The sequence below is a fragment of the Canis lupus genome, chromosome 11 (assembly GCF_048164855.1).
Source record: "Canis lupus baileyi chromosome 11, mCanLup2.hap1, whole genome shotgun sequence".
NCBI lineage: Eukaryota > Metazoa > Chordata > Mammalia > Carnivora > Canidae > Canis > Canis lupus.
Genome location: NC_132848.1, coordinates 1,330,369 through 1,351,214, shown reverse-complemented (window position 1 = coordinate 1,351,214; position 20,846 = coordinate 1,330,369). Strand labels below are relative to the sequence as shown.

Below are 20,846 nucleotides of genomic sequence, written 5' to 3'. Positions count from 1 at the left end.
CCCCAAATCACCTGTCCACACCAAATTACCTAGATAACCTTCAAATCATCCTGAAAATCTACGAATTTGGCCTGAGATTTAAACAGAGCCCAGATCGAATGCTACAGTGACAAAAGTTCGTGATTCTATCAAGGTAGGAAGACGGGAAAAAGAAATAAAGAAACAAAGGCATCCAAGTGTGAAGGGCCCTGAGAGGAGCCCGGCTAAGGCCGGGGTGAGTGTCCACAGGACAGAAGAGCTCTGTCCTGGGAGAAGGAGGAGCTGCACCAATCTTTCAGGGTGGAATGGCACCTTCAAGGAGTCAGAGAAGAACCCCAGGAGGGCGGGGATGCTGTAGAGCTCCCTGGGACACTAACAGAGACCTGCACTCCAGGAGAGTGCACCGAGCTCCCTAATGGCTGCAGGGCACATGCATTGACCAGGGAGTAGCACTGAGGGGCTCCGGCGGTGGCTCTGCGTGTAGGGGTTTGAGCGGCCCCGGAAGCACCTTGGCGGTGGCGCCTCCTGCAAAGGAAGAAGCGCCGTGTGGAGGGGGCTGCGTGGCTCCAGGAGGAAATCAGAGGGGCTCGGGCGGTGGCTGTGCAGTGAGGCAGCTGTATGGCCAGGAGCGAGAATCCAACAGCGCAGGCCCCGGAGCACAGGGCGCCAGGACACAGCCCAGGATTTGGCCTCTGCTGGGACAGGCAGAGGCACGGAGGGCCCAGGATAGCAAGGACGCTCCTGCTCAGAGCTGAGCAGATCAGCGGCCCTGCCCAAGAGCCTCCAGGCCCTGCAGATGGACTGCTCCTGAGTTACTGCGGGGGCTGAATAGAGGTTTCCAGAGCTGACCGCTGCCACTGGCGTTGTTCCTCCTGGGGCCTCACGGGGTAAACTAACTGCACTGAGCCCTGCACCAGGCAGGGGACAGAGCAGCTCCTCCACGTGCTAACACCTGAAAATCAGCACAACAGGCCCCTCCCCCAGAACACCAGCTAGACGGACAAGTCCAAGGGAGGTCAAGGGACTTAAAGTATACAGAATCAGAAGATACTCCCCCATGTTTTTTTTTTATTTCTGATTGCTTCCCCCACCCTCTTTCTCCACTTTCTTTCTTTTCTTTCTCTTTTTATTCTCTTTTTTCCTTCTTTCTTCCTTTATTCTTTTTCCTTTTTCTCTTTTCTTTCCTTCTTTCTCTCCTCTCTTTTTGTCCTTTTCCCAATTCAATTTGTTTTTGGCCACTCTGCACTCAGCAAAATGACTAGAAGGAAAACCTCACCTCAAAATAAAGAATCAGAAACAGTCGTCTCTCCCACACAGTTACAAAATCTGGATTACAATTCAATGTCAGAAAGCAAATTCAGAAGCACTACTATACAGCTACTGGTGGCTCTAGAAAAAAGCATAAAGGACTCAAGAGACTTCATGACTGCAGAATTTAGATCCAATCAGGCCGAAATTAAAAATCAATTCAATGAGATGCAATCCAAACTGGAAGTCCTAACGACGAGGGATAACGAGTTGGAAGAACGAGTGAGTGACATAGAACACAAGTTGATGGCAAAGAAGGAAACTGAGGAAAAAAGAGACAGACAATTAAAAGACAAGGAAGACAGATTAAGGGAAATAAACGACAGCCTGAGGAAGAAAAACCTACGTGTAATTGGGGTTCCCGAGGGTGCCAAAATGGACAGAGGGCCAGAATATGTATTTGAACAAATCCTAGCTGAAAACATTCCTAATCTGGGAAGGCAAACAGGCATTCAGATCCAGGAAATAGAGAGATCCCCCCTAAAATCAATGAAAACTGTCCAACACCTCGACATTTAATAGTGAAGCTTGCAAATTCCAAAGATAAAGAGAAGATCCTTAAAGCAGCAAGAGACAAGAAAATCCTGACCTTTATGGGGAGGAGCATTAGGGTAACAGCAGACCTCTCCACAGTGACCTGGCAGCCCAGAAAGGGCTGGCAGGATATATTCAGGGTCCTCCATGAGAAGAACATGCAACCGAGAATACTTTATCCAGCAAGGCTCTCATTCAAAATGGAAGGAGAGATAAAGAGCTTCCAAGACAGGCAGGAACTGAAAGAATATGTGACCTCCAAGCCAGCTCTGCAAGAAATTTTATGGGGGACTCTTAAAATTCCCCTTTAAGAAGAAGTTCAGTGGAACAATCCACAAAACAAGAGCTGAAAAGATATCATGATGACACTAAACTCATATCTGTCGATAGTAACTCTGAACGTGAACAGGCTTAATGACCCCATCAAAAGGCGAAGGGTTTCAGACTGGATAAAAAAGCAGGACCCATCTATTTGCTGTCTACAAGAGACTTATATTAGACAGAAGGACACCTACAACCTGAAAATGAAATGTTGGAGAAAAATTTACCATTCAAAGGGTCCTCAAAAGAGAGCCAGGGTAGCCATCCTTATATCAGATAAACTAAAATTTACCCAGAAGACTGTAGAGAGAGATGGAGACGGACACTAAATCATACTTAAGGGATCTATCCAACAAGAGGACTTTACAATCCTCAATATATGCCCAGAATGTGGGAGCTGCCAAATATTTAAACCAAGTAATAACCAAAGTGAAGAAATACTTAGATAATAATACACTTATACTTGGTGACTTCAATCTAGCTCTTTCTACCCTCGATAGGTCTCTAAGGACAACATTTCCAAAGAAAGAAGAGCTTTAAATGATACACTGGAGCAGATGGATTTCATAGAAATCTACAGAACTTTACATCCAGACTCAACTGAATACACATTCTTCTCAAGTGCACATGGAACTTTCTCCAGAATAGACCACATACTGGGTCACAAATAGGGTCTGAACCAATACCAAGGGATTGGGATCATCCCCTGCATATTCTCAGACCATAATGCATTGAAATTAGAACTAAATCACAACAAGAAGTTTGGAAGGACCTCAAACATGTGGAGGTGAAGGATCATCCTGCTAAAAGACAAAAGGTTCAACCAGGAAATGAAGGAAGAATTAAAAAGATACATGGAAACTAATGAGAATGAACATACAACCGTTCAAAATTTTTGGGATGCAGCAAAAGCAGTCCTAAGGGGGAAATACATCACAATACAAGAATCCATTCAGAAACAGGAAACTACTCAAATACAAAAGCTAACCTTATACATAAAAGGGCTAGAGGAAGAAAAAGCAGATAGATCCTACACCCAACAGAAGAAGAGAGTTAATTAAAATTCGAGCAGAACTCAAGGAAATCGAGACCAGAAGAACTGTGGAACAGATCAACGGAATGAGTAGTTGGTTCTTTGAACGAATTAAGAAGATAGATAAACCATTAGCCAACCTTATTAAAAAGAAGAGAGAGAAGACTCAAATTAATAAAATCATGAATGAGAAAGGAGAGGTCACTACCAACACCAAGGAAATACAATCGATTTTAAAAACATTATGAACAGCCATACGCCAATAAATTAGGCAATCTAGAAGAAATGGACGCATTCCTGGAAAGACACAAACTACCAACTGGAACAGGAAGAAATAGAAAACCTGAACAGGCCAATAACCAGGGAGGAAATTGAAGCAGTCATCCAAAACGTCCCAAGACACAAAAGTCCAGGGCCAGATGGCTTCCCAGGGGAATTCTATCAAACGTTTAAAGAAGAAACCATACCTATCCTACTAAAGCTGTTTGGAAAGATAGAAAGAGATGGAGTCCTTCCAAATTCGTTCTATGAAGCCAGCATCATCTTAATTACAAAAACAGACAAAGACCCCACCAAAAAGAATTATAGATCAATAGCCCTGATGAACATGGAGCAAAAATTCTCAACAAGATACTAGCCAATAGGATCCAACAGTACATTAAGAAAATTATTCACCATGACCTAGTAGGATTTATCCCCGGGACACAAGGCTGGTTCAACACTCGTAAAACAATCAATGTGATTCATCATATCAGCAAGAGAAAAACCAAGAACCATGTGATCATCTCATTAGATACAGAGAAAGCATTTGACAAAATAGAGCATCCATTCCTGGTCAAAACACTTCAGAGCATAGGGATAGAGGGAACATTCCTCGACATCTTAAAAGCCATCTATGAAAAGCCGACTACAAATATCATTCTCAATGGGGCAGCACTGGGAGCCTTTCCCCTAAGATCTGGAACAATACACGGATGTCCACTCTCACCACGGCTATTCAACATAGTACTGGAAGTCCTGTCTCAGCAATCAGACAACAAAAAGAAATAAAGGCATTCAAATTGGCAAAGAAGAAGTTAAACTCTCCCTCTTCACCGATGACATGATATTCTACATAGAAAACCCAAAAGCCTCCACCCCAAGGTTGCTAGAACTCATACAGCAATTTAGTAGCATTCAAGGATACAAAATCAATGCCTGGAAATCAATGGCATTTCTATACACTAACAATGAGACTGAAGAAAGAGAAATTAAGGAGTCAATCTCATTTAAAATTGCACCCAAAAGCATAAGATACCTAGGAATAAACCTAACGATGGAGTTAAAGGATCTATACCCTAAAAACTGTAGAACACTTCTGAAAGAAATTGAGGAAGACACAAAGAGATGGAAAAATATTCCATTCTCATGGATTGGCAGAATTAACATTGTGAAAATGTCAATTTTACCAAGGCAATGTTCACCTTTAATGCAAACCCTATCAAAATACCATGGACTTTCTTCAGAGAGTTTGAACTAATTATTTTAATATTTGTGTGTAATCAGGATCCCTGGGTGGCGCAGCCATTTGGCACCTGCTTTTGGCCCAGGGCACGATCATGGAGACCTGGGATAGAATCCCATGTCAGGCTCCTGGTGCATGGAGCCTGCTTCTCCCTCTGACTGTGTCTCTGCCTCTCTGTGTGTGTGTGTGTGTGACTATCATAATAAAAAAAGATTGTGTGGAATCAGAAAAGACCCTGAATAGCGAGGCGAATTTTAAAAAAGACAGCCATATCTGGGGCTTCACAATGCCAGATTTCGGGGTGTACGACAAAGCTGTGGTTCAAGACAGTGTGGTACTGGCACAAAAACAGACTCATAGATCAATGGAACAGAAGAGAGAACCCAGAAGTGGAACCTGAACTTTATGGTCAACTAATATTCAATAAAGGTGGAAAGACTATCGATTGGAAGAAAGACAGTCTCTTCAATAAATGGTGCTGGGAAAATGGATATACACATGCAGAAGAATGAAACTAGACCACTCTATTTCAGCATACACAAAGATAATCGCAAAATGGATGAAAGATCTAAATGTGAGACAAGAGTCCATCAAAATCCTAGAGGAGAACACAGGCAACATGTTTTTTGAACTTGGCCACAGTAACTTCTTGGAGATACATCCACAAAGGCAAAAGAAACAAAAGCAAAAATGAACTATTGTGATTTCATCAAGATAAGAAGCTTTTGCATAGCAAAGGATACAGTCAACAGAACTAAAAGACAACCTAAAGAATGGAGAAGATATTTGCAAATGACGAATCAGATAAAGGGCTAGTTTCAAAGATCGATAAAGAACTTCTTAAAATCAACAACAAAGAGACAAAGAATCCAATCATGAAATGGGCAAAAGACATGAAGAGAAATATCACAGAGGAAGACATTGCCATGGCCAACATGAACATGAAAAAGTGCTCTGCATCACTTGCCATTAGGGAAATACATATCAAAACCACAATGAGAACCACCTCACACCACTGAATGGGGATAATTAAGGCAAGAAAAAACAAATGTTGGAGAGGATGCGCAGAAAAGGGAAGACTCTTAATCTTTTGGTTGGAATGGGAACTGGTGCAACCACTCTGGAAAACTCTGTGGAGGTTCCTCAAAGAGTTAAAAATAGACCTGCCCTACGACCCAGCAATTGCACTGTTGGGGATTTACCTCAAAGATTCAGATGCAATGAAACGCGGGGACACCTGCACCCCGATGTTTATAGCAGAAATGTCCACAATAGCCAAAATGTGGAAGGAGGCTTGGAGTCCTTTGAAAGATGAATGGATAAGGAACATGTGGTTTATGTATACAATGGAATATTACTGAGCCATTAGAAACGACAAATACCCACCATTTGCTTCAACGTGGATGGAACTGGAGGGTATTATGCTGAGAGAAGTAAGTCAATCGGAGAAGGACAAACATATGTTCTCATTCAATTGGTTAATATAAATAATAGTGAAAGGGAATATAAGGGAATGGAGAAGAAATGTGTGGGAAATATCAGAAAGGGAGACAGAACATAAAGACTCCTAACTCTGAGAAAGAAACAAGGGATGCTGGAAAGGGAGGAGGGCAGGGGGTACGGGTGAATGGGTGATGGGCATTGAGGGGGGCACTTGCCTAGATGAGCATGGGTGTTACTCTGCTTGTTGGTAAATTGAACACCAATAAAAAATAATTAAAAAAAAAAAGTCCAAACAACTAAATATTTATGCTGCCAACATGGGAGTACCGAAATATAGAAACCAATTAACAACAAACGTACAGGAACTCACTGATAATAATACAATGACAGGGGATTTTAACACCCACATATGGCAATGGACCGATCGTCTATGCAGAAAATCAACAGGGGAACAACAGCCTTGACACACTGGACCACAGGGACTCAACAGATATAGTCTCAACATTTATTCCTAAAGCAGAATACACATTCCTTTCAAGTGCACATGGGACATTCTCCAGAACAGATCATATCACGGCCCACAAATCAGCCCTCAACAGGTACAACAGGTACAAGAAGGTTGGTATCACATCATATACATTTTTGGACAATGAGGCTATGAAACTCGAAGTCGACAGTAAGAACAAATTTGGACAGACCAAAAATACGTGGAGATTATGAACATCCTACTAGAGAATGAATGGAGCAACCAGGAAATTAAAGAGGAAATTTAAAACAAGTGAAAATGAAAACATGTTTCTCCAAACCTCTGGGATGTAGCAAAGGCAGTCCTAAGAGGGAAGTAGATAGCAATACAGGCCTACCTCAAGAAACAAGAAGTCTCCAATACACAACCTAACCCTACACCTAAAGGAGCTGGTAAAGGAATAGCAAAAAAAGCCTAAAGCCTACAAAAGAAGGGAAAAAATAAAGATGAGAGCAGAGATAAACAATACAGAAACAACAAAACAGTAGAATGGAATAGTGAAACTAAGAGCTGGTTCTTCAAAATAATTAATAAAATGGATCAAGCCCTAGCCAGCCTTATCAACGAGAAAAGAGAAAACCTAAATAAATAAAATCACAAGTGAGAGAAGAGAGATCACAATCAACACCAGAAAAATAAGACAATTATAAGCGAATACTATGCAAGATTATACGCTAACAAACTGGGAGAACTGGAAGAAATGGACAAATCCCTAGAAATGTGCAAATGAGCACATGTGCAAAACTGAAATAGGAAGAAATAGAAAATATAAACAGATCCATAACTAGCAAAGGAATTGAATCAGCAAGGCACCTGGGTGCCTCAATGGTTGAGCATCTGCTTTGGCTCAGGTCATGATCCCAGGGTCCTGGGGAATCAAGTCACACATCAGGCTCCCCGCATGGAGCCTCATTTTCCCTCTGCCTATACCTCTGCCTCTCTGTGTCTCTCATGAATACATAAATAAAATCTTTAAAAAAGACAAAAAGACATAAAGACAAAAAGATGAGAAAGGACCCAAATAAAATCACAAATGAGAAAAGAGAAATAACAACCAACACTAGAGAAATAGAAACGATAAGAGAATATGATGAAAAATTATATGCCAACAACCGAGAACCTGGAAGAAATAGATCAATTCCTAGAAATATATAACATAGAAAAAATGAAAAAGGAAGAAACAAGAAACTTGAACAGACAGATAACCAGCAGAGAAATTGAATCAGCAATAAGGGATCTCCCAACAGGAGATGCTTAGATCGATAGAACAGAATGGAAAGCCAAAAAAAGATAAAAACATGTAACTCTATGATCCATTAATGGACAACAAGGCAGGAAGGAATATCCAATGGCACAAAGACAGTCTCTTCAAGAGACCGTAAACCTGACCCCAGGATAAGAACAAATGGTGTTGGGAAAACCAGGCAGCCAAATGCAGAAGAATGAAACTGGACCACTTTCTTACACCATCTATATAAAAAATAAATTCAAAATGGATGAAAGACCTAAATGTGAGACCTGAAACCATACAAAGAAGAAAAGATAGGCAGCAACATCGTTGACATTGGCCATTGGATCTTCTTTCTAGATATGCCTCTGAGGTGAGGGAAACAAAAGCAAAAATACTATTGGGACTTCATCAAATTGAAAAGCTTCTGCAAAGTGAAAGAAACAACCAAAGCTAAAAGGTAACATACAGGAGGAGGGGCAAGATGGCGGAAGAGAAGGGTCCCCAAGTAACCTGTCCCCACCAAATTACCTAAATAACCTTCAAATCATCCTGAAAATCTAGGAATTTGACCTGAGATTTAAACATATACCAGCTGGAATGCTACAGTGAGAAAAGTTTGTGCTTCTATGAAGGTAGGAAGATGGGAAAAAGAAATAAACAAAAGGCATCTAAGGGGGAGAGGCCACCGAGGAGCCAGGCTAAGGCCAGGGCAAGTGTCCCCCGGTCAGGAGAGCTCTGTCCCAGAGAATTAGGAGCTGCACCAATCTTCCAGGGTGGAATGGCGCTCGCAACAATTCAGAGCAGGACCCCAGGAGGGTGGGGAACCCTTGAGGTCCATGGAACACTAACAGACACCTGCACTCCTTGGAGAGTGCACCGAGCTCCCTAAGGGCTGCAGGGCACATGCATTGACCCAGGACCAGCTCTGAGGGGCTCGGGTGGCAGCTCTGTGCGGAGGGGGCTGTGGGTCCCTGGGAGGAGCTAGGTGGCAGCACCTAGGGCAAAGGAAGAGGCTCCGTGTGGAGGGGGCTGCGCGGCTCCTGGAGCAGCTCAGAGGGGCTAGGGCGGCGGCTCTGTGGAGAGGTGGCTGCACGGCGGGGAGCGAGAATCCAACAGCGCTGGCCCCAGAGCATAGGGCGCCGAGACACAGCCCAGGATTCGGCCTCCCCCGGTACAGGCAGAGGCCCGGAGGGCCCAGGACAGCAAGGACGCTCCTGCCAAGAGCTCAGCAGACCAGCAGCCCCACCCCGGAGCCTCCAGGCCCTGCAGATGGATATCTCCGGAGTTACTGCAGGGCTGAATACTGGTTTTCAGACCTGGCCACTGCCACTGGGGTCGTTCCTCCTTGGGCTTCACGGGGTAAACAACCTCCACTGAGCGCTTCACCAGGCAGGGGGAGAGGAGCTCCCCCAAGGGCTAACACCTGAAAATCAGCACAACAGGCCCCTCCCCCAGAAGACCAGCTAGACGTACAACTTCCAGGGGAAGTCAAGGGACTTAAAGTATACAGAATCAGAAGATACTCCCCCACGTTTTTTTTTATTTCTGATTGCTTCCCCCACCCTTTTTCTCCCCTTTTCTTTCTATAATTTCTCCTTTTATTCTTTTTTTGCTTTTTTTCTTCCTTTTTACTTTTTTGTTTTTCTCTTCTCTTTCCTTCTTTCTCTCCTCTCTTTTTTTCTTAAGCCCAATACAACTTGTTTTTGGCCACTGTGCACTGAGCAAAATGACTAGAAGGAAATGCTCACCTCAAAAGAAAGAAACAGTCCTCTCTCCCACAGAGTTACAAATCAGGATTACAATTCAATGTCAGAAAACCAATTCAGAAGCACTATTATACAGCTACTGGTGGCTCTAGGAAAAAGCATAAAGGACTCAAGAGACTTCATGACTGCAGAATTTTGATCCAATCAGGCCGAAATTAAAAATCAATTGAATTAGATGCAATCCAAACTAGAAGTCCTAATGACGAGGGATAAGGAGGTGGAAGAACGAGTGAGTGACATAGAAGACAAGTTGATGGCAAAGAGAGAAACTGAGGAAAAAAGAGACAGACAATTAAAAGACCAGGAAGACAGATTAAGGGAAATAAACGACACCCTGAGGAAGAAAAACCTATGTGTAAATGGGTTTCCTGAGGGCGCTGAAAGGGACAGCGGGCTGGAATGTGTATTTGAACAAATCATACCTGAAAACTTTCCTAATCTGGGAAGGGAAACAGGCATTCAGATCCAGGAAATAGAGAGATCCCCCCCTAAAATCAATAAAAACTGTCCAACACCTCGACATTTAATAGTGAAGCTTGCAAAATCCAAGGATAAAGAGAAGATCCTTAAAGCAGCAAGAGACAAGAAAATCCTGAACTTTATGGGGAGGAGCATTAGGATATCAGGAGATGTCTCCAAAGCGACCTGGCAGGCCAGAAAGGGCTGGCAGGATATATTCAGGGTCCTCCATGAGAAGAACATGCAACCAAGAATACTTTATCCAGCAAGGCTCTTATTCAAAATGGAAGGAGAGATAAAGAGCTTCCAAGACAGGCAGGAACTGAAAGAATATGTGACCTCCAAACCAGCTCTGCAAGAAATTTTAAGGGGGACTCTTAAAATTCTCCTTTAAGAAGAAGCTCAGTGGAACAATCCACAAAAACAAGACCTGAAAAGATATCATGATGACACTAAACTCATATCTGTCGATAGTAACTCTGAACGTGAATGGGCTTAATGACCCCTTCAAAGGCGCAGGGTTTCAGACTGGATAAAAAAGTAGGACCCAACTATTTTCTGTCTACAAGAGACTCATATTAGACAGAAGGACACCTACAATCTGAAAATAATGTGTTGGAGAACCATTTACCATTCAAATGGTCCTCAAAAGAGAGCAGGGTTAGCCATCCTTATATCAGGTAAACTAAAATTTACCCCGAAGACTGTAGTGAGAGATCAAGATGGACACTAAATCATACTTAAGGATCTATCCAACAAGAGGACCTACCAATCCTCAATATATACGCCCTGAATGTGGGAGCTGCCAAATATTTAAACCAAATAATAACGAAAATGAAGAAATATTTAGATAATTATTATCTTATACTTGGTGACTTCAATCTAGGTCTTTCTACCCTCGATAGGTCTTCTAAGCACAACATCTCCAAAGAAACGAGATCTTTAAATGATACACTGGAGCAAATAGATTTCACAGATATCTACAGAACTTTACATCCAAACTGAATTGAATAAACATTCTTCTCAAGTGCACATGGAACTTTCTCCAGAATAGACCACATACTGGGTCACAAATCGCATCTGAAACGATACCAAAGATTCAGATCGTCCCCTGCATATTCTCGGACCATAATGCCTTAAAATTAGAACTAAATCACAACAAGAAGTGTGGAAGGACTTCACACACTGGAGGTTAAGGACCATCCTGCTTAAAGATGAAAGGGTCAACCAGGAAATTGAGGAAGAATTAAAAAGATTCATGGAAACTAATGAGAATGAAGACACAAATGTTCAAAATCTTTGGCATGCAGCAAGAGCAGTCCTAAGGAGGAAATACATCACAAAACAAGCATGCATTCAAAAACTGGAAAGAACTCAAATACAAAAGCTAACCTTACTCATAAAGGAGCTAGAGAAAAAAACAGCAGCTAGATCCTACACCCAACAGAATAAGAGAGTTAATGAAAATTTGAGCAGACCTCAAGGAAATCGAGACCAGAAGAAATGTGGAACAGATCAACAAAACCAGGAGTTGGTACTTTGAAAGAATTAATAACATACATAAACCATTAGCCAGTCTTATTAAAAAGAATAGAGAGAAGACTCAAATTAATAAAATCATGAATGAGAAAGGAGAGATCACTACCAACACCAAGGAAATACAATCGATTTTAAAAACATATTATGAACAGCCATACGCCAATAAATTAGGCAATCTAGAAGAAATGGACGCATTCCTGGAAAGCCCCAAACAACCAAAACTGGAACAGGAAGAAATAGAAAACCTAAACAGGCCAATACCCAGGAAGGAAATTGAAGCAGTCATCAAAAACCTCCCAAGACACAAAAGTCCAGGGCCAGATGGCTTCCCAGGGGTATTCTATCAAATGTTTAAAGAAGAAACTATACCTATCCTACTAAAGCTGTTTGGAAAGATAGAAAGAGATGGAGTCCTTCCAAATTCGTTCTATGAAGCCAGCATCACCTTAATTCCAAAACCAGACAAAGACCTCACCAAAAAGGAGAATTACAGACCAATAGCCCTGATGAACATGGATGCAAAAATTCTCGACAAGATCCTAGCCAATAGGATCCAACAATACATTAAGAAAATTATTCACCATGACCTAGTAGGATTTATCCCCGGGACACAAGGCTGGTTCAACACTTGTAAAACAATCAATGTGATTCATCATATCAGCAAGAGAAAAACCAAGAACCATATGATCATCTCATTAGATGCAGAGAAAACATGTGACAAAATAGAGCATCCATTCCTGATCAAAACACTTCAGAGCGTAGGGTAGAGGGAACAATCCTCGACATCTTAAAAGCCATCTATGAAAAGCCGACTACAAATATCATTCTCAATGGGGCAGCACTGGGAGCCTTTCCCCTAAGATCAGGAACAAGACAGGGATGTCGACTCTCACCACTGCAATTCAACGTAGTATTAGAAGTCCTAGCCTCAGCAATCAGACAACAAAAAGACATTAAAGGCATTCAAATTGGCAAAGAAGTCAAACTCTCCCTCTTCGCCGATGACATGATACTCTACCTAGAAAACCCGAAGCCCTCCCCCGCAAGATTGCTATAACTCATAGCAATTTGGTAGTGTTGCAGGATACAAAAATCACTGCCCAGAAATCAATGGCATTTCTTTTTTTTTTTTTAAAGTATTTTTTTTCAATTTTTATTTATTTATGATAGTCACAGAGAGAGAGTGAGAGAGAGAGACAGAGACACAGGCCGAGGGAGAAGCAGGCTCCATGCACCAGGAGCCCGATGTGGGATTCGATCCCGGGTCTCCAGGATCGCGCCCTGGGCCAAAGGCAGGTGCCAAACCGCTGCGCCACCCAGGGATCCCTCAATGGCATTTCTATACACTAACAATGAGACTGAAGAAAGAGAAATTAAGGGTCAATCTCATTTACAATTGCACCGAAACCATAAGATACCTAGGAATATACCTAACCAAGGAGGTAAATGATCTATACACTAAAAACTATAGAAAACTTCTGAAAGAAATTGAGGAAGACACAACGAGATGGAAAAATATTCCATGCTCATGGATTGGCAGAATTAATATTGTGAAAATATCAATGTTACCCAGGCAATGTACACGTTTAATGCAATCTCTATCAAAATACCATGGACTTTCTTCAGAGAGTTAGAACAAATTATTTTAAGATTTCTGTAGAATCAGAAAAGACCCCGAATAGTCAGTGGGATTTTATTTTTTTTAAGATTTATTTATTTATGATAGACATAGAGAGAGAGAGGCAGAGACACAGGAGGAGGGAGAAGCAGGCTCCATGCAGGAGCCTGATGTGGGACTCGATCCCAGGTCTCCAGGATCACGCCCTGGGCTGCAGGCAGCACTAAACTGCTGCGCCACTGGGGCTGCCCAGTCAGTGGGATTTTAAAAAAGAAAATGATATCTGGGGGCATCACAATGCCAGATTTCAGGATGTACTACAAAGCTGTGGTCATCAAGACAGTGTGGTACTGGCACAAAAACACACATAGACCAATGGAACAGAATACAGAACCCAGAAGTGGACCTTGAACTTTATGGTCAACTAATATTCGATAAAGGAGGAAAGACTATCCATTGGAATAAAGACAGTCTCTTCAATAGATGGTGCTGGGAAAATTGGACTTCCACCTTCAGAAGAATGAAACTAGACCACTCTCTTTCACCATAAACAAAGATAAACTCAAAATGGATGAAACATCTAAATGTGAGACAAGAGTCCATCAAAATCCTAGAGGAGAACACAGGCAACACCCGGTTTGAAATTGGCCACAGCAAGTTTATGCAAGGTACATCCATGAAGGCAAAAGAAACAAAAGCAAAAATGAACTATTGTGACTTCATCAAGATAAGAAACTTTTGCACAGCAAAGGATACAGTCACCAAAACTAAAAACAACCTTCAGCATGGGAGAAGATATATGCAAAAGGCGTATCAGATAAAGGGCTAGTTTCCAAGATCGATAAAGAACTTCTTAAAATCAACACCAAAGAGACATACAATCCAATGATGAAATGGGCAAAAGACATGAAGAGAAACCTCACAGAGGAAGACATTGACATGGCCAAAATGCACATGAAAAAATGCTCTGCATCACTTGCCATTAGGGAAATACAAATAAAAACCACAATGAGATACCACCTCACACCAGTGAGAATGGAGAAAATTAACAAGGCAGGAAACCGCAAATGTTGGAGAGGATGTGGAGAAAAGGGAACTCTCTTACACTGTTAGTGGGAATGTGAACTGGTGCAACCACTCTGGAAAACTGTGTGGAGGTTCCTCAAAGAGTTAAAAATAGACCTGCCCGACGACCCAGCAATTGCAGTGTTGGGGATTTATCCCAAATATTCAGATGCAATGAAACGCGGGGACACCTGCACCCCGATGTTTATAGCAGAATGTCCACAATAGCCAAACTGCGGACGGATCCATGGTGTCCATCGAAAGATGAATGGATAAAGAAGATGTGGTTTATGTATACAATGGAATATTACTCAGCCATTAGAAACGACAAATACCCACCATTTACTTCAAAGTGGATGGAACTGGAGGGTAGTATGCTGAGTGCAGTAAGTCAATCGGAGAAGGACAAACTGTATGTTCTCATTCATTTGAGGAATATAAATAATAGTGAAAGGGAATATAAGGGAATGGAGAAGAAACGTGTGTGAGATATCAGAAAGGGAGACAGATCATAAAGTCTCCTACCTCTGGGAAATGAACTAGGGGTGCTGGAAGGGGAGGAGGGCAGGGGGTGGGGGTGAATGGGTGACGGGCACTGAGGGGGACACTTGACGGGATGAGCACTGGGTGTTATTCTGTATGTTGGTCAATTGAACACCAATAAAAAATAAATTTGGGATTCCTGGGTGGCGCAGAGGTTTGGTGCCTGCCTTTGGCCCAGGGCGCGATCCTGGAGACCCGGGATCGAGTCCCACATCGGGTTCTCAGTGCATGGAGCCCGCTTCTCCCTCTCCCTCTGTCTGTGTCTCTGCCTCTCTCTCTCTCTCTCTCTCTCTCACTGTGTGCCTATCATAAGTAAATAAAAATAAATAAAAATAAAAAAATTTATTTAAAAAAAAGACCAAACAACTAAATATTTATGCTGCCAACATGGGAGTACCAAAATATAGTAACCAATTAACAACAAATGTAGAGGAACACACTGATAATAATACAATGATAGGGGATTTTAACACCCACTTATGTCATGGACCGATCGTCTATGCAGAAAACCAACAGGGGAACAACAGCCTTGACACACTGGACCACAGGGACTCAACAGATATAGTCTCAACATTTATTCCTAAAGCAGAATACACATTCCTTTCAAGTGCACATGGGACATTCTCCAGAACAGATCATATCACGGCCCACAAATCAGCCCTCAACAGGTACAACAGGTACAAGAAGGTTGGTATCACACCATATACATTTTTGGACAATGAGGCTATGAAACTCAAAGTTGACAGTAAGAACAAATTTGGACAGACCAAAAATACGTGGAGATTATGAACATCCTACTAGAGAATGAATGGAGCAACCAGGAAATTAAAGAGGAAATTTAAAACAAATGAAAATGAAAACATGTTTCTCCAAACCTCTGGGATGTAGCAAAGGCAGTCCTAAGAGGGAAGTAGATAGCAATACAGGCCTACCTCAAGAAACAAGAAGTCTCCAATACAACCTAACCCTACACCTAAAGGAGCTGATAAAGGAATAGCAAACAAAGCCTAAAGCCTACAGAAGAAGGGAAGAAATAATGATGAGAGCAGAAATAAACAATACAGAAACAACAAAACAGTAGAATGGAATAGCGAAACTAAGAGCTGGTTCTTCAAAATAATTAATAAAATGGATCAAGCCCTAGCCAGCCTTATCAACGAGAAAAGAGAAAACCTAAATAAATAAAATCACAAATGAGAGAAGAGAGATCTCAATCAACACCAGAAAAATAAGACAATTATAAGGGAATACTATGCAAGATTATACGCTAACAAACTGGGAGAACTGGAAGAAATGGACAAATCCTTAGAAATGTGTAAACGAGCAAAACTGAAATAGGAAGAAATAGAAAATATGAACAGACCCATAACTAGCAAAGAAATTGAATCAGCAAGGCACCTGGGTGCCTCAGTGGTTGGGCATGTGCTTTGGCTCAGGTCATGATCCCGGGGTCCTGGGGGAGCACGTCCCACATCAGGCTCCCCGCATGGAGCCTCATTTTCCCTCTGCCTATACCTCTGCCTCTCTGTGTCTCTCATGAATACATAAAGGTGCAGCCACTGTGGAAAACAGTCTGGAGGGTCCTCGAGAAGTTAAACATAGGGGATCCCTGGGTGGCACAGCCGTTTGGCACCTCCCTTTGGCCCAGGGCATGATCCTGGAGACCCGGGATCGAATCCAACATCGGACTCCCGATACATGTAGCCTGCATCGCCCTCTGCCTGTGTCTCTGCCTCTCTCTCTGTGACTATAACAAAAAAACTTAAAAAAAAAGAAGTTAAAAATAGAGCTACCCTACGATACCAAAATTGCACAGCTAGGTATTTACCCTGAGGATACAAAAGTAGTTTAGTAGATTTGAAGAGGAACACACAGCCTAGTGTTGGTAGCAGCGTTATCAACAACAGCGAAACTGTGTATACAGCCCAGGTGTCCATCGACAGATGAATGGGCAGAGACGATGTGGTAAATATACACACTGCGACATCACTCTGTCATCAGAAGGGATGAAAGGAAGCCATTTACAATGACGTGGGAGAAGTGGAAGGGACCTATGCTAAATGAACTCAGTCAGTCAGAGAAAGACAGATACAAAATACCATACAATTGCATTCACATGTGAATTTTAAGAAACCAAACAAACTGGCAAAGGGACCAAGGGAGGGATGAGAGATGCAAACCAAGAAACACATTTTAACCACAGTGAATAAACTAATAAATACTAGAGGAAGGAGGGGGGATGGGGAATCAGGGGATGGGGATAGTGGAGGTCACCTCTGACCAGAACCAGGCGTTGGATTCAAGGGTTGAATCACTATGTGTAAACCTGAAACTACATCATACTGTGTTTGTAAAGAGGAATTCAAATAAATCTTTAAAATAATAAATGGAAGTATAGAGGAAACATGTGCACACAAGAGATAAAGTCAGAAAGGCAACTGAAAATCCAAACAAAGAGTCCTTAGAGCCACAAATCCCCTCCTTAGCTCAGCTCAGGAGAAGCCTGCCATGCCTATTCTCACCCCAGCAGAAGCATGGATTTTGATTCAATGGGGAGACCACTGACTTGGTGGAGTCAGGCTATCTTTGAACCCAAAACCTAAATAGAGTGCATAAAACTAAACTGCCCAAGATGCTAGGAGTCCCAGTGCAGGCACATGCCAAGACACAAACTCTAACCATACACAGACATAAGCATAACCCTCCACTTAAGTCTAATGTTAACATAACCCTTCAACAAGGACTATCACTAATCAAAAACCAAACACAAACCCCAAGACCGAAACACATTCACTGAACCTCCCTGCCAACCCTCACCCTAACTCCTAAACCTATTCTAAACCCTTAACCCTGACCCTTACCTTAAATCTAACCCTAACCCTAACCTCTAACCCTAACCTTATCTTAATGTACTCAAATCCTATTCCTAACCTTAACCTGTACCCTAACCCTAACCCTCTAATACTAATCCTATCTCATATCCCAAAGTGTACCCTAAACCTACCCTAAAAGAAATCCCTAACCCACTGCCTAACCCTCTCTTACCCTTTTCCAAAACCGTGCCCTGACCCTGATTTAACCCTAACCATAACCCCTAATCAACACTAACCCTAACCCTAGCCCTAACCCCTATCCTAAAACTAACCCTCGCCCTAACCCTAAACCTAGCCCTAACTTTAACTCTAAACCCTAAACCTAACCCCTAACCCTAACTCACACCCTAACCCCTAACCCCAACTGCAAACCTAGCCTAAACCTAACTCTAACCATAACCCAAACCCCAACTCGTAACCTCCTGCCCTAATCCCTAAAGTCTAAACCCTAACCCTAACTCTAACTCCTGTCCCTAATCCAAACCCCGATCCTAATTCCTAACAACTGAACCTTACCCTTATCCCTCACCCTAACCTTTAATCCGTAACCATAAGCATAATCACTAACCCCTAACATCTAACCTAAGACTAACCATCAACTGCCTCCCCTCCCCTGTCTTACCATTCATTCTACCCATTCACTTACCCAGGGTTCTGAGGAGTCCCTTCTGACATGGACGTGGCCCCCAACGGCGCCTCCAGAGTCCTCCAGGGGGTCCTGAGGAAGCCGGGCTCCTGTGAGTGGGGACGTGGCCCCACGTGTTCCTGAGTCATAGTCAGCGGGTCCTGAGGACCCGGGTCTCCTGTCAACCTGGATTATGCCTCACATACTCTGGAAGCCTCACAGCAGGTTCTCAGGATGCTGGAGGCTCTTGTCAGCCTGGACATGGACCCACGTCCCCCAGAAAACTCACCGCGTATCCTGAGAAGGCTGTGGGTTCCTGTCAGCCTAGACGCAGCCTCATGTGTCCCGAAGCCAAAGTGCAGGTCCTGAGGAGGACATGGCCCCACATTTTCCTCTGCCTCACCATAAGACTTGAGGAGCCTGGGAGCTCCTGTCAGCACTGACGTGGCCCCAAATCATCCCGATCCTTCACAGTGTGTCCTGAGGAGTCTGGAGACTCCTGTCAGTGTGGATTCAGCATCCACATCTTCCTTAGGCCTCACCACAGGCTCTGACAAGGCTGGGGTCTTCTGTCTGCATGGACACATCCCCATATTTCCTGAAGACTACACCGGGTGTCCTGAGGACATCAGCGTCTGTTGTGTGGACGTGGCCCCACATCCTCCCAAAGCGACACCGCAGGTTCTGAATGGCTGGGGCTCCTGTCACTGTGGATGCTGCCCCCAGCTTCCAGAAGCCTCATCTTATGTCCTGAGGAGCCAGTTAGCTCCTGCCAGAGTGGACACAGCGCCACATGTTTCAGAAGCCTCCAGGCATGTCCTCAGGTGGCCCAGGGTCTCCTGTCAGCGTGGATGCAGGCCCACATCTTACTGAAGCCTCCCTGCGGGTCCTGAGGCAGCCCAGGGGCTACTGTCAGGGTGGGTGCGGGCCCACAATTTCCTGAAGCCTCCCTGCAGGGCCGGAAGCGGCCCAGGGTCTCTTGTCAGGGTGGATGTTGGCTCACATCTTCCTGAAGCCTCACCGTGTGTCCTGAAGAGACTGAGGCTCCTGTCATCATGAACGCTGCCCAATATCCCCCTGAAGACTCCGCGTAGTTTCTGAGGAGGCTGTGGCTCATCCACGTAGACGTGTCCCCACGTCTTCCTCAGGCCTCCCCAGCACAGGCTGGCTCCTGTTAGTGCAGGCAAAGGAGGCCTACTGTGCATGCGTGCCCCCTGGGCGGTGCCTGGGCTCGGGCACCCACTGCGGGATGCTCAGTCGCTACAGGAGGCTGTGCAGAAGGCAGCGTGCCCGTCTCTGGGCCCACCTCTGCCACCTTCCAGGCTCTAGCTGTGGCCTGTTATCTTCGGAAACATCTGCCTGAAAAAGAGCCCAACACCCGGCTTCCCCAAAAATACTTAAGGAGAAAGAATTAGAGCCCAAAGGATGCGAAATGAAATGTGGACCAGACTTTTACCACGTCCTGTAAAACTCACTCAACCCTCTTCCACTGTGGGCGGGACCGTGGGCTGCTGCAGGCACCCTGGAAACAGTGTGGAGGCTCCTCAGGAAGTTGCAAATAGAGCCGCCCTGCGACCAGCAGGTGTACGGCCTGGAGCTCACTCCGAAGATACAGATGCAGTGAGACGTGGGACAACTGCACCCCAATGTCCACAGCAGCGGGGTCCACATTGCCACACTGTGGGAGGAGCCTCGGTGCCCTGTGGCAGATGAGGGATAAAGAGGATGGGAGATAGATGATGGTCATAGAGGAATGGTACTCAGCTATCAAAGAGAAGGAAATCTTGCCATTTGCAATGTCATGCATAGAACTAGAGGGATCATCCTAAGTGAAATAGGTCATTTGGAAAACAGAATGACCCTGTGGTGTCATTCATAGGTGGAATTAAAGAAGCAAAGCAGAACATCTGTGAAGGGAAGGAAAAACAAATAAGATGAACACAGATGCAGGAAATACAGACTCTTAATTATAGGAAACAAACTGAGTGTTGCTGCAGGGGAGGGGACGGGGGAGAGGATAACAGGGGACTGGCATGAAGGAGGGCACGTGATTTCACGAGCCCTGCGGTTATCTCCAACTGGTCAATCCCTGAATTCTTCCTCTGAAAGTATAATACACTATGCGTTAATTAATTTGGTTTAAATTAAATTAATTTTAAAAAATCAGTTGTATCAGAGCACGTTTCCTTCTGGACACTCTGTTCTGCTCCTTCAGCTTATGCTGGGACCAACCCTCGTGGGTCTGGTTTGTTTAAGTAGGCGTCAGGCCTCATCCATGGACCAGCCCAGGGTTAGAACTCACGACCCCGTGATCAGGACCGGAGGTGAGGTCAGGAGCCGGATGCTTAACTTACAGAGCCAGGTGGGATCCCGAGGACAACACTGCTTTATCCTGTGTCTCTGTGACATCGTTTGAAATAGGAAAGTGTTGCGTCCCGCTCTGTCCTGCTTCTCCAATACTGATTTGCTGTCCGGGGTC

The 20,846-nt window shown here is 43.8% G+C and overlaps 1 long non-coding RNA gene across 1 annotated transcript in view; it reads right to left on the bottom strand.

The window, feature by feature from the left end:
- The window catches only part of LOC140642113 (uncharacterized), a 38,810-nt gene that overhangs the window by 8,299 nt on the left and 9,665 nt on the right, over positions 1 to 20,846 (bottom strand). Inside the window, exon 3 of the long non-coding RNA XR_012038668.1 lies at positions 18,389 to 20,067. This is a non-coding gene — a long non-coding RNA (uncharacterized lncRNA). The remainder of the gene's footprint in view (positions 1 to 18,388; positions 20,068 to 20,846) is intronic.